Consider the following 13,397-nt stretch of genomic DNA (forward strand, 5'->3'; position numbering starts at 1 on the left):
GTATAACAATGCTCTGCTGCTATTCATAAGGTTTTCATGGCAAATTTTTTTCAGAGGTGGGTGGTCAGGTCCTAGTCTTTCTAGGGTAGTCTTCCTAGTCTGTCCTAGTCTGGAAGCTCCACTGAATCCTGTCCGTGATGGGTGACTCTGTTGGTACGTGAAATACTGGTGGCAGAGCTTTCAGCATCACAGCAACATACAGCTGCCACAGTAAGACAACCGACAGATGGGTGGTGTGGTTCCCTGACCGGGAAATGAACCCGGGCAGTGGTGGTGAGAGCACTAAATTTTGACCACTAGGCCACCAGCCCATGAAAGTACAGGCTAACAATTCCAAAATGCAGTATACATGTATACTGGAATTGACCAATTAGGTAAATACATGTGGGATGGTGGGAGGTAGGCTTCTCAATGTTGCAGTGGGTGTTTACAGATAAGCAAGAGAGAAGGCTAGAATGACTCTTATGGTAATGGATTACAGAAGATATCATCAGTATGAACTTATGTTTAGCTTAATATAGATATAGATGGTTATATATAGAAATATTTATAGATATGTGTATATACATCAGTTAGTATGCACATATACATTTCCTTTATCTATCAGCTGAGGGCACCTAGAAGCAATGCCACTTCTGTATCAAAGAACAAACTTTTCTGGTTATAAGATAAATAAAAGTACTAAGTATGTAATTGACAACATGCTGACTATTGCTAACACTGCTGTATGATATATAGGAAAGTGGTTAAGAGAGTAAATTCTATGAGTTCTCATCTTCAGGAGAAAATTTTTTTCCTTTTTTCTTTCTTTTATTTTTATTATATCTTTATTAAAAAGATGGAAGTTAGCTGAACCTATTGTGGTAATCATTTCACAATATATGTAAATCAACCCATCATGCTGTATGCCTTAAACTTATATAGTGATGTATGTCAATTATTTCTCAATAAAACTGGAAGAAAAAAAAAAGGCAAACCTAACACCCACATCTTGGTTTCTAATACCATTCTCCAACCAAAGAAACCAGAGCTCCTTGGAAAAATGGCTGATCCTAGTAATGGATCAGGAAATATACAGTATAATCCTAGATCATCTCGTAATACCAGAAAATAAGCAAGTGCCATAAAACAAAAAACCTAATCTTACATTGATAGAGGTATGTCAAAGGGACACAAGTGTTGACTGAATGAGCTCCCAATGGCCAGAGGTGGGACAATTTGAACAATAAAATAAATAAAGTACATTGGATTATAACCCAAAGTATAAAATAAATATCTATGAGTGCATACTGCTATAAATAAAATATTGAATAAATAAATAAATGAGGCAGAAGAGACAAATCTCCCTACAGAAAAGTTCCAAGTAATTTATCTAGAAGTTAAGTTGGTGGAGCATAACTTCCTACTCCTTAAGTTTGGGCTACATATAGTGACTTTTTTCACAAGAGTACGGTATTGAAAGAAGAAAAAAAAATAAGCATAACTTTCCACTGGAAAAAGCTAAAAATCGTTACCTCAACCAGTTGATCAGTTAATATCAACAGTGATAAATCACATTAATAGTATGTACCCTTGTTATATGTGATGAAAATGGTACCTCACTTCTGTGGTCGTCCTCCCAAAAGTATATTATTCCATTCTAAATCTAAGGAAAACATCACACAAATCTCAGTTGAAGGACATTCTACTAAATCTGACCTGAACTCCTCAAAATTGTCAAGGTCATCAAAAATAAGGGAAGTCTGAGAAAACTTTACAACCAGGGCAAACCTGAGGAGACATAATGACTAAATTTAATATGTAATATCCTGCATGGGATCCCGTAATAGAAAAGGGACATTAAGTAAAAACTAAGGAAATCTGAAGAAAGAATGGTCTTTCATTAATAATAATGTATCAGTGTTGGTTCATTAATAGCAACAAAATGTACCACAAAAATATTAGCTGTTAAAAATATTGGAAATTTGGCATGGGAACTCTCTGTACTATGTAAGGGAATGCTCTGTACTAAGTTTGCAATTTTCTATAAATCTAAAACTGTTCTAAAATTAAAAAATATAGCAGTAAAAAGCTCAATATTTTCTTCCTTTCACTTGAACTCTTTTCTGCTGTCTTATCTTGTATATTGATTTTTTAAAGTTTTTGATGAAAACCCATTTAATTTCCAGAATTTCAATGTTTTTCATATCCACCTTTCTGTTTCAATTAATGCTTCTTTTCACCCTAGAGTGTCCTCTTTTTATGCATGAAATTCTTTCATTTATCTCCTTGAACGTTCTACTCACATTTAAGTTAAAAATCATATCTGACTTATTTATAAGTTCCATTTCTTCTGAAGTGCGTGCATCTCCTAATTTTTTTCACTTTATTGGCATTTTTAATATTAATTTTTCCCATGTGTTTGTAAGTTGGTTTGCCTATTTGAGTAGGAACTTTTTTTTTTTTTTTTTTTACTTTTCATGTTCTCAAATCTCCCTGACAAATAGATTTGATATTGCCTGCACTTGATCCCTGAGAACAGAAGCACAAAGGAAAATACTATTATACATTGATTTCTTAGTGCAGATACAGTCTGTAAGCCAGTGGGCAGCTTAACCAAGATCCTAGCTGCAAGGCTATGTTTCCTAGTTCTAGCTCCCCAGATAAACCCTAGCCCTGGTATGAGTCTGCAGTTTTTTTATTTGTGTCCTTTCATGGGTGGCTGACTCCTGCCTACATTTTTGGTTTAAAGAATTACTCCCAGCACATGTACTCTGCACTATTAGTCTCTACTATCTCTTGGGATTTGAATTCCTGATTCCTTTGGTTTTCTCCCTTTCCCAGATCTCACAAAGTTCTTAACCTCACCTCCTTACCACATTGTGTTCATTTGATTTCTGTTTTATAGAGATTTTGATTTCCTTTTTGAATATGAGTATATCTTTTAATTTTATCGATTTTGCTTTGAGATTTGCTAGGCGTTTTGATCAGTGGAAGCATTTCAAACTTGGACATACAGTACCAAGTAGGCCAGATTTTTATTAAAAGATTTATCAAAAGACTTAAAAATTTATATTCAGTTGACCTTAAAAACTCCTTCTACTTATTTAAAATCATGGAATAATCAAAGTGGAAGTTAATAAAAAAAAGGGTATGGGAGGTTCACCACAACATTATTTTATACTAAAATAATTTTGAGATGACAAAAAAATGTCCCCAAATATTGGTTTGATTAGTTACATTATCTTGTATTCATATGGAGAACTACTATTCATTCATCGTTTCATAAACTATTGAGAGCTATTTAATGACACAGGAGATACATGAAAAATATATTAAAATGATATAAATAGATGCTCCCAATTTTACAAAAAAAGGTGTATCTGTACGTAGAGAGCTAGATATATAGATAGAATTGACAATTATATTTCTGCTATTCTTTATCTACCAGCAATTCTAAATTAACATTCTAATCATTTTAATAAATGCTACATGAACCACCACTGATTGATTTTCCTATATTAATACAAACGTGCATCCCTGGGATAAACCATACTTCGTGATGATGTAACTTTATCTCTTGCTGCATTAGATTTGGCATTATTTTATCAATGAGTCTTTTCTCTATATTAATGAGAATATCAGTTTTTGAAATATATTTCTTGTAATATCATTGGTTTTGGTATCAGGGTAATAATGGTGTCATAAAATGAGTGGGGAAATGATCTTTTTTTCTTCTATTTATGGAAGATTTTCCAAAAGATTGATCCTATTTCTTTCTTAATGTTAGATAGAATTCAATAATGAAGTAATTTTTAAATGACTACATGGCTATTCCAAATTTCTATTTCTTGTGTCCATTTTGATAATGTGTATGTTTCAATATAATTTTTTTGCATTTAAAACTGTCATGAAGTCTACTTTGCCTAAAAAAATTATTAAAGTTATTCTGTTTTCTTCTTACCCTAGTCAATGACATCCTTCTACTCCTCCTTCCACTACTACACCAATTATTAAAGCATTCAGAGTTGTTTTTACTCCTAGGAAGACACATAATTTTCCAGATTTTAGATTATTAGATGTCTTTGAAACCTCAGCTCCCTGATTGGTTAAAAACCCTTTATTTTGTAGTTCATCCAGTTTGCTCTCATAGTTATAATGGTAATGTTTTCTTGCAACTGTTTTTATCCCCCAGAAAGAGAATTCCTAATTCCATCTGTTTTTAGTCCTCCTAACTCTTTCATATGTGATGGATATATTTTCTTTATGTTATTGCTTATCAACTTCTTCACTTTCTAGGACGCCTCAATCATCATCTAGATCTGGCTGTTCCTAAGAGCCACTCTTACATTTCTCTCTTAAAAATACAGTATATTTTGAGTGTTTTGGAAGATGGCAGCATAGGAAGCTCCTGAGCTTGCCTCCTCCCACAGACACAACAAACCTACAACTACATGTGGAATTATTTCCTCTGAGAGAGATCTGAAAACTGGAGGGAAATAACCTCAACAACAAGAGACAACACAGACAGGAGTAGAAGAGGCAGAGAAACAGCCCCACTGTGTGTGGGGGGGCAAGGAGGAGCAGGAGATTCAAGCTCCATATTAGGCACCCCAGCCCTCAGATCCAGCACGAGAAGAGATGAGACTCCAAACACCTGGCTTTGATAAACCAACAGGGAATATGCCCAGAACTTCAGGGAAAAGAAGACCTGCTCTTAAAGGGCCTATGCACAGATTCACTCAACCCAGACCCAGAAACCAGCACAAAAACACCAGATAGAAAAGTGCATAGTCCATTGGTAAAAGAGACTCACTTACTAAGCTCAAAGCCCATTCTGGAGAGGCAGGAGACTTGGGCTCACCCCCCGGGGACTGAGACACTGGCAGCAGCCATTATTGCGACCTAGTGCAGCCATGCTGACAAAAATGCTGGCAGACGACATTTTGGAATCCTTCCTCAAGCCTGTTAGTGCAGGGGCCTGCATCCCGAATAGAGCACTCAAAGCAATAGTGTGCAGCCAGGCAGCAGGCAGCCTTCCCCAGGGATTGGCCACACCTGCTGGCAAGCCCACTGACTTGTGCCAATGGGCCTTGCAATCAGCCACACAGGGGATCTACCCTGACCACCAACGCACCTGAAATGGTTGTGTGCTGCTGCATCGGGGGGTGCTGCCCTGCCCACCAGCATCTCTGAGGCAGTTGCACATGGCCAGGCCACACAGTAGGGCCTGCCCACCAGTGCACCTAAGGCAGTTGTGCACCACTGGGCCAGGAGCCAGCCCATGCTGGAGGTCTGCCCAACCTAAGAGTGAGCTAACAACAGCCATGATGCTAGGCCACACACCCAGCTGCACTGGGGGCCTGCTCAGCCCACGAGTGAGCCAGCAACAGTCCTGGGACACACAGTCAGCCACACCGGAGGCCTGCTCTGTCCACCAGTGCACCCAAGGCAGTTGTGCACTGCTGAGATGCACAGCCAGCCCATGCTGGAGGCCTGCCTCACCCACCAGTGAGCTAGCAGAGGTCATGGGCCACACAACAAGCTGCACTGGGGGCTTACTCCACCCTCCAGTGGGCTAGTGAAAGCACACACCACTGGACCTGGCAAACAGCCACACAAGAAGCCATCTCCACCCACCAGGACACCTCAGGCAGTTGAGCACTGCTGGGCCACGTAGCCAGCCACACTGGGGGCCTGCAGCAGTTGTGCAGCCCTGGGCCTCGCAACCAGCCACATCAGGGACCTGCCCCACCCACCTGTTAGCTCACAGCAGTTGTGTGCTGCTGGGTCCTGCAACTAGCCACATCAGGGGCCTGACCTGCTCACCAGCAAATCTGTAGCAGTTGAGTGCCACCAGACCTTGAAGCCAGCCATGCCAGGAGCCTGCCCTGCCCGATAGCATGCCCACAGCAGCTACACATGGCCGGGCCTCACAACCAGCCATCCCAGGGGCCATCTCTGCTTACCCCCATGTGCACGGCAATTGTAGCACTGCCACAAAAGAAGAGCACATACAGCCTACAGAGGGGACACTCATGGAGCATTTGGCATGGGTGACAAGAGAGGAGCATGCTGCCGGGCCCCATAAGACATGTCCTACATAAGTCCACATTTCCAACATCAGGAGATGTAGCTGATCTACCTAATACATAGAAAAAGGCACAGAGAAGTAGGTGAAATGAGGAGACAGAGCAACACATTCCAAATAAAAGAACACAATAAATCATCAGAAAAAGAACTAAACAAACCGGGACAAATAATCTACCTGATAAAGAGTACAAAGTAATGGTCATAAGGATGCTCATTGAACTTGGTAGGAGAATGGATGAACACAATGAGAACTTCAGAAAAGAATTAGAAAAAATAAAAAAAAGAACCAAAGCTAAAGAATACAATAATTGAAATAAAAAATTCACTAGAGGGAATCAACAGCAGAGTAGATGACAGAGAAGAACAGATCAGTGATCTGGACAAGAGTAGAAGAAATCACCCAAACTGAACAGAAAAAAGAATTAAAAAGAATGAAGAAAGTTTAAGGGACCTCTGTGACAACATCAAGCATACTAATACTCACATTATAGGTGTCCCAGAAGGAGCAGAGAGAGACAAAGGTACAGAGAACTCATTTGAAGAAATAATAGCTGAAAATTTCCCTAACCTGGGGAAGGAAACAGACATCTAGGTACAGGAAGCACAGAGAGTACCAAACAAGATGAACCCAACAAGGCCCACACCAAGACACATTATAATTAAAATGTCAAGAATTAAAGATAAAGAAAGAATTTTAAAAGCTGCAGGAGAAAAGCAACAAGTTACATACAAGGGAAACCCTATAAGGCTATCAGCTGACTTTCAAGCAGAAACCTTATAGGCTAGAAGGGAGCGGCATGATATAATCAAAGTGCTGAAAGGAAAAAGCTTACAGCCAAGAATACTCTACCTGGCAAAGTTATCATTCAGAATGGAAAGAGAGATAAAGAGTTTTCTAGACAAGCAAAAACTAAAGGAGTTCATCACCACTAAACTAGCCTTACAAGAAAGGTTAAAGAGACTTCTTTAAGCAGAAAAGAAAAAGCCACAAATAAAAATAAGAAAACTATCAAAGAAAAAATATCACTGGGTAAAGACAAATATGTAGTAAAGGTAACGGATCAACCACCTATAAAGCTAGTATGAAAGTCAAAAGGCAAAAGTACTAAAATCATCTATATCTACAATAACCTGTCGAGGGATATGCAAAATTAAAACAGGAAAATATAATGTCAAAACATAAAATATGGGGAGGAGGAGTAAAAATGTAGGGCTTTTAGTATGAGATCGAACTTAAGAGACAATCAACTTAATATAGATTGCTATTACATAGGTTGTTACATATGAACCTCATGGTAACCACAAGCCAAAAACCTTTAATAAATACACAAAAAATAAAGAGAAAGAAATCCAAACATAACACTAAAGAAAGTCATCAAATGACAAGGGAAGAGAGCAAGAGAAGAAGAAAGAAACAGAAAAGAACTACAAAAACATCCAGAAAAAAGTAACAACATGGCAATAAGTACATACCTGTTAATAATTACCTTGAATGTAAATGGACTAAATGTTCCAATCAAAAGACATAGGGTGGCTGAATGGATTAAAAAAAAGACCCATATATATACTGCCTACAAGAGACACACTTCATATCTAAATACACTCAGAGACTGAAAGTAAAGGGATGGAAAAAGATATTCCATGCAAATGGAAACAGAAAGAAAGCTGGAGTAGCAATGCTTATATCAGATAAAATAGACTGTAAAACAAAACTGTAACAAGAGACAAAGAAGGGCATTACATAACAATAAAGGGAACATTCCAACAAGAGGATATAACACATAAATATCTATGTGCCCAGCATAGGAGCACCTAAGTAAGTAGAGCAAATATTAACAGACATAAAAGCAGAAATAGACAGCAACACAATAATAGTAGGGGACTTTAACATTTCACTTATATCAATGGATAGATCATCTAGACAGAAGGTCAATAAGTAAACATTGGCCTTAAAGGACACACTATACCAGATGGACTTAGTAGATGTATACAGAACATTCCATCCCAAAAAAGCAGAATATACATTCTTTTCAAATGCACATGAACATTCTCCAGGAAAGATCACATGTTAGGCCACAAAACAAGCCTCAATAAATTTAAGAAGATTGAAATAATACCAGGCATCTTTTCCAACCACAACAGTATGAAACTAGAAATCAACTATAGGAAGAAAATCAGAAAAGTCACAAATATGTGGAGATTAAACAAAATGCTACCAAACAACCATTGGGTCAATGAAGAAATCAAAGGAGAAATAAAAAAATACCCGGAGACAGATGAAAATGAACACACAACATGCCAAAATCTATGGGATACAGCAAAAGTGGTACTAAGAGGGAAGTTTATAGCAATACACGCCTACCTCAAGAAACAGAAAGCTCAAATAAAAAATATAACATTACACCTAAAGGAACTATAAAAAGAACATATAAGGCCAAAATCAGGACAATGAAGGAAATAATAAAAATCAGAGAGCAGATAAATGAAATAGATACTAAAAAGACAACAGAAACGATCAATGAAACTAAAGTTGGTTCTTTCAAAAGAGAAACAAAATTGACAAACATTTAGCTAGACTCACTAAGAAAAAAAGAGAAGGCTCAAATAAATAAAATCAGAAAGAAAAGAGGAGAAATTACAACAGATACCACAGAAATACAAAGGATTATCAGAGAATACTATGAAAATCTATACAGCAACAAATTGGATAACCCAAAAGAAATGGATAAATTCTCAGAATCATACAACCTTCCAAAACTGAATCAAGAAGAAATAGAGAATCTGAATAGATCAATCACTAGTAAGGAGATTAAAACAGTAATCAAAAACCTCCCCAAACCAAAAGTTCAGGGCCAGACAGCTTCCCCAGTGAATTCTACCAAACATTAAAAGATTTAATAGCTACTTTTCTCAAATTCTTTCAAAAAATTGAAGGGGAGAGGATACTTCCTAATTCATTTTATGAGGCCAACATTACCCTGATACCAAAACCAAAGGCAACACAAAAAAAGAAAATTACAGGCCAATATCACTGATGAACATAGATGCAAAAATCTTCAACAAAACATTAGCAAATCATATACTACAATACATTAAAGGATCATACACCACGATCAAATAGCATTTATTCCAGGGATGCAAAGATGGTTCAACATCCACAAATCAATCAACACGATACATCACATTAACAAAATGAGGAATAAAAATCACACGATCATCTCAATAGATGCAGAGAAAATATTCAACAAGATACAGCATCCATATATGATAAAAACTGTGAATAAAATGGGTATAGAAGGAAAGTACCTTGACATAATAAAGGCCATATATGACAGCCCCCCAGCAAACATCATACTCAATGTTGAAAAACTGAAAGCTATTCTTCTAAGAACAGAATCAAGACAAGGATGCCCACTTTTGCCTCTCTTATTTAACATAGTATTGGAAGTTCTAGCCAGAGCAATTAGGCAAGAAAAAAATAAATAAAAGGGAACCAAATTAGAAAGGAAGAAGGAAAACTATCACTACTTGCAGATGACATGATTTTATATATAGAAAACCCTAAAGAATTCACCAAAAAAATATTAGAAATAATAAACACAGAAAGTTGTTGGGTACAAAATCAACAACAAAAATCAGCTGTGTTTCTATACACTAATGACAAAATCAAGTAAGAGAAATCAAGAATACAATCCCATTTACAATTGCAACAAAATGAATAAAGTACCTAGGAATAAATTTAGCCAAGGAGGTAAAAGACCTGCACACTGAAAACTATAAAACACTGTTGAAAGAAATAGAAGGCACAAAGAAACGGAAAGATATCCCAGGGATTGAAAGAATTAACATAGTTAAAATGTCAATACTACCTAAAACAATCTAAAGATTCAATGCAATCCCTATCAAAGTTCTAAAGAAATTTTTCATGGAAATAGAATAAAGAATCCTAAAATTTATATGGAAAAATAAAAGACCCTTAATAGCCAAAGAAAGCCTTACAAAAAAGAACAAAGCTCGAGGTATCACACTCCCTGATTTCAAAGTATACTACAAAGCTATAGTAATCAAAACAGCACGTTACTGGCAGAAAAACAGACATACAGATCAATGGAGCAGAATTGAGAGCTCAGAAGTAAACTCAAACATCTATGGACAGCTGATTTTTGACAAGGGAGCCAAGGACATACAATGGAGAAAGGAAAGTCTTTTCAATAAATGGTATTAGAAAATTGGACAGCCACATGAAAAATAATGAAAGTAGACCACTATCTTATGCTATACACAAAAATTAACTCAATACAGATTAAAGACTTGAATGTAAGACATGAAACCATGAAACTCCTAGAAGAAATCATAGGCAGTACACTCTTTGACATCAGTCTTAGCAGTATCTTTTTGATTATGTCTCCTCAGGCAAGGGAAACGAGAAAAAATAAACAAATGAGACTACATCAAACTAAAAAGCTTCTGCATGGCAAAATAAACCATCAACAAGACAAAGAGACAACCTACTAATTTGGAGAGGATATCTGCAAATCACATTACCAAAAGGGGTTAATATTCAAAATATATAAAGAACTCATACAACTCAACAACCAAAAAAGAAACAACCTCATTAAAAATTGGCAGAGGATCTGACCAGATATTTTTCCATAGAAGATGTACAAGTGGTCAACAGGCATATGAAAAAATGTTCAACATCACAAATTATTAGGGCAATGCAAATCGAAAGCACAATGAGACATCACCTCACATCTGTCTGAATAGCTATTATTAAAAAGACAAGGAATAACAAGTGTTGGAGAGGATGTGGAGAAAAGAGAACCCTAAGTGCCCATTGACAGATGAATGGATAAAGAAGATGTAGTGTATATACACAATGGAATACTACTCATCCATAGAAAAGACAAAACTGTCCCATTTGCAACAACATGGATGGACCTTGAGGGTATTATATTAAGCAAAATAAGTCAGAGAAAGACAAATGCTGTGTGATTTCACTCATATGTGGAAGATAAACAAACAAACACATAGATACAGAGAATAGATTGGTGGTGAGCAGAGGGGAAGGGGGCGAGGGGAAGGAGAAAGGGGTGAAGGGGCACATTTGTACAGTGGTGAATACGAAGTAGCCTATATAGAAGTTGAAACATGATGTACATCTGAAATTTATATAATGTTACAAACCAATGTTATCTCAATAAATTAAAAAATAGAAATACAGTATGTTTTAAAACAAACAATACATATTTTAAAAGCAGCTTGACTAGAACAATAATACTTCTACAGAGAGGGTCTTCATTAACTGAATATTGCCTGTAAGTTGTACATTTGTGGAACATGTCTATTTGTATGAGAGAGGACTTGATGATGTGTATTAGCCCAATTTACCGAAATAGCCTTTTTCTTTCTTTCTTGAAGCATAATTAATTGAAATATCCAAATGCAGATGTAACTTGAATAGTTCCTGAGACTATTGTATCGATTACCATCTGCCAAAATAAAAATTCCTGATCTGATTAATATGGTCAAAATCAATCAATGAGTCAAACAAGTAACAATCAGTTCAGCTTCCTGAGTTCCTTCATACATATCCTGGCCTTATTCAGGAAAGAAGAGGTTTATATTTAGTCCACATAGGCAAAGTAAAATTGTGACCTATGGGCCATCTTTATCCAGGTAATATTTAAAAAGATATCTCAGTAAACAATGTATAATAAAAATTATCAAGAAACTTCTAAAATATTGTACATAAATGAAGAAGAGTGGTGTTAAAAGAAATTAACAGACTTACTTCTTTTAGGATTAATGATGTTTTCCTTTTTTTGGTAGATTCTAAGTTTGGAGACATGAGCAAGATACTAGGAAAAGGAAATGAGGAAAATATCCAGGAAACCTAGATTGGAACAGAGTCCTCTGTCAATTCTACTACTTTCTACAATTAAACTTGATTAAAATTAAATCAATATAAACACGTCAATTGGAATTTTGAGAAATTTTCACAGTGGTGTGTAATTTAGATGCAGAACTGCATCCAGTATATTTTTCTATTAAATACAAGATGATTTCTCACACATTTAAAGCTTAAAGCTAACACTTGGCTTTAGGAGATTTTTCAGCAGATTTTACTTGAAATGAAGACAGCCAAATATGCAAAAAAAAACTTGCCAGCATTTTCTGGTGCTGCTTCTAATTCTTAGTAACAGTAGGATGAGGCAAATTTAGAGTGTCGACGAGGCACTTTTGGTGGTCTATTTTGGGTTAGAGAGTTTCAGTGCATGTAAAATCAATGTCGGCAACAAATATGACTTTGAATCAGATTCATACATTTAGGATTTGGTTATATTTTGATGCATCAGTATTTTGGGGAAAATCGAACTTTCAGATCCTCAATAGGTCCTCAAATATTTTTATGTAGCCGCAGAAATCCAGGAGGTTATTGAGTGAAATAAGTTTGAAAAACACCTCTATATATTTGTCAATAGCATTTATTTTCTTGAATGAATATATATTTAACATTTTTGAGACAAAAGTGAAAGGAAATCTATTTTAGGAAATATATTTTAATGCAAAATATAAATACTATTTTATGATTTTTTTTGTTTCAAACCCTCAGGATAATTGACAAAATAATATACATACATCAACAGATTTTTTTATGAGTTGCACCAAAATGTCAGCTTCATGTGGATTAAGTTGACTTGCAAAGGACAAGATTCTTATATTTATTCTGTTCAAACAATGCATTATAAATCCTTTCCAGGCAATCTAAAAGAAGGATTACCATAAATGAGAAACTGCAGAAAGATTCAGTAGAAATCTAAAAACACTCTTTATCTCCAAAACATTTCAGTGTACCAGAAGTTAAAATAAACACAATTTTAGTATAAGTTCAGGACAATAAAATAAAAATAAAATGTTTGACTATCATAAAAAGGCTCTAGTACCTGAAAGGAGCAGCACCGTCAACTTAAATTTTGCAAAATGGGCTAAATATCAGAAACCAAGGATCCTCTTAGCATCTCATAAAAGATAAAAATCAGAAAATAATGAGTCACTTGATAGGAAATATCCAGTTTTAAACAGAAGCAGAAAAGCAATACACTGTGTAGTACACCCTAAGTGTACTCAGATATGGAAAAAATATCACATTTATTAATGTTGTTACTTTTTATTTACTTCACATGAGGACAGAGAAGAAGCTATCACTCATTGAGTAACTTTTAGGTGCCAGACACTGTGCTGAGTAATTTATATACATTATTTTACTTATTTCATGAAGTTATTACTTTCAAATTAACTCACTGATAACACTGAAATTCAAT

The sequence above is a fragment of the Diceros bicornis genome, chromosome X, assembly GCF_020826845.1.
Source record: "Diceros bicornis minor isolate mBicDic1 chromosome X, mDicBic1.mat.cur, whole genome shotgun sequence".
NCBI lineage: Eukaryota > Metazoa > Chordata > Mammalia > Perissodactyla > Rhinocerotidae > Diceros > Diceros bicornis.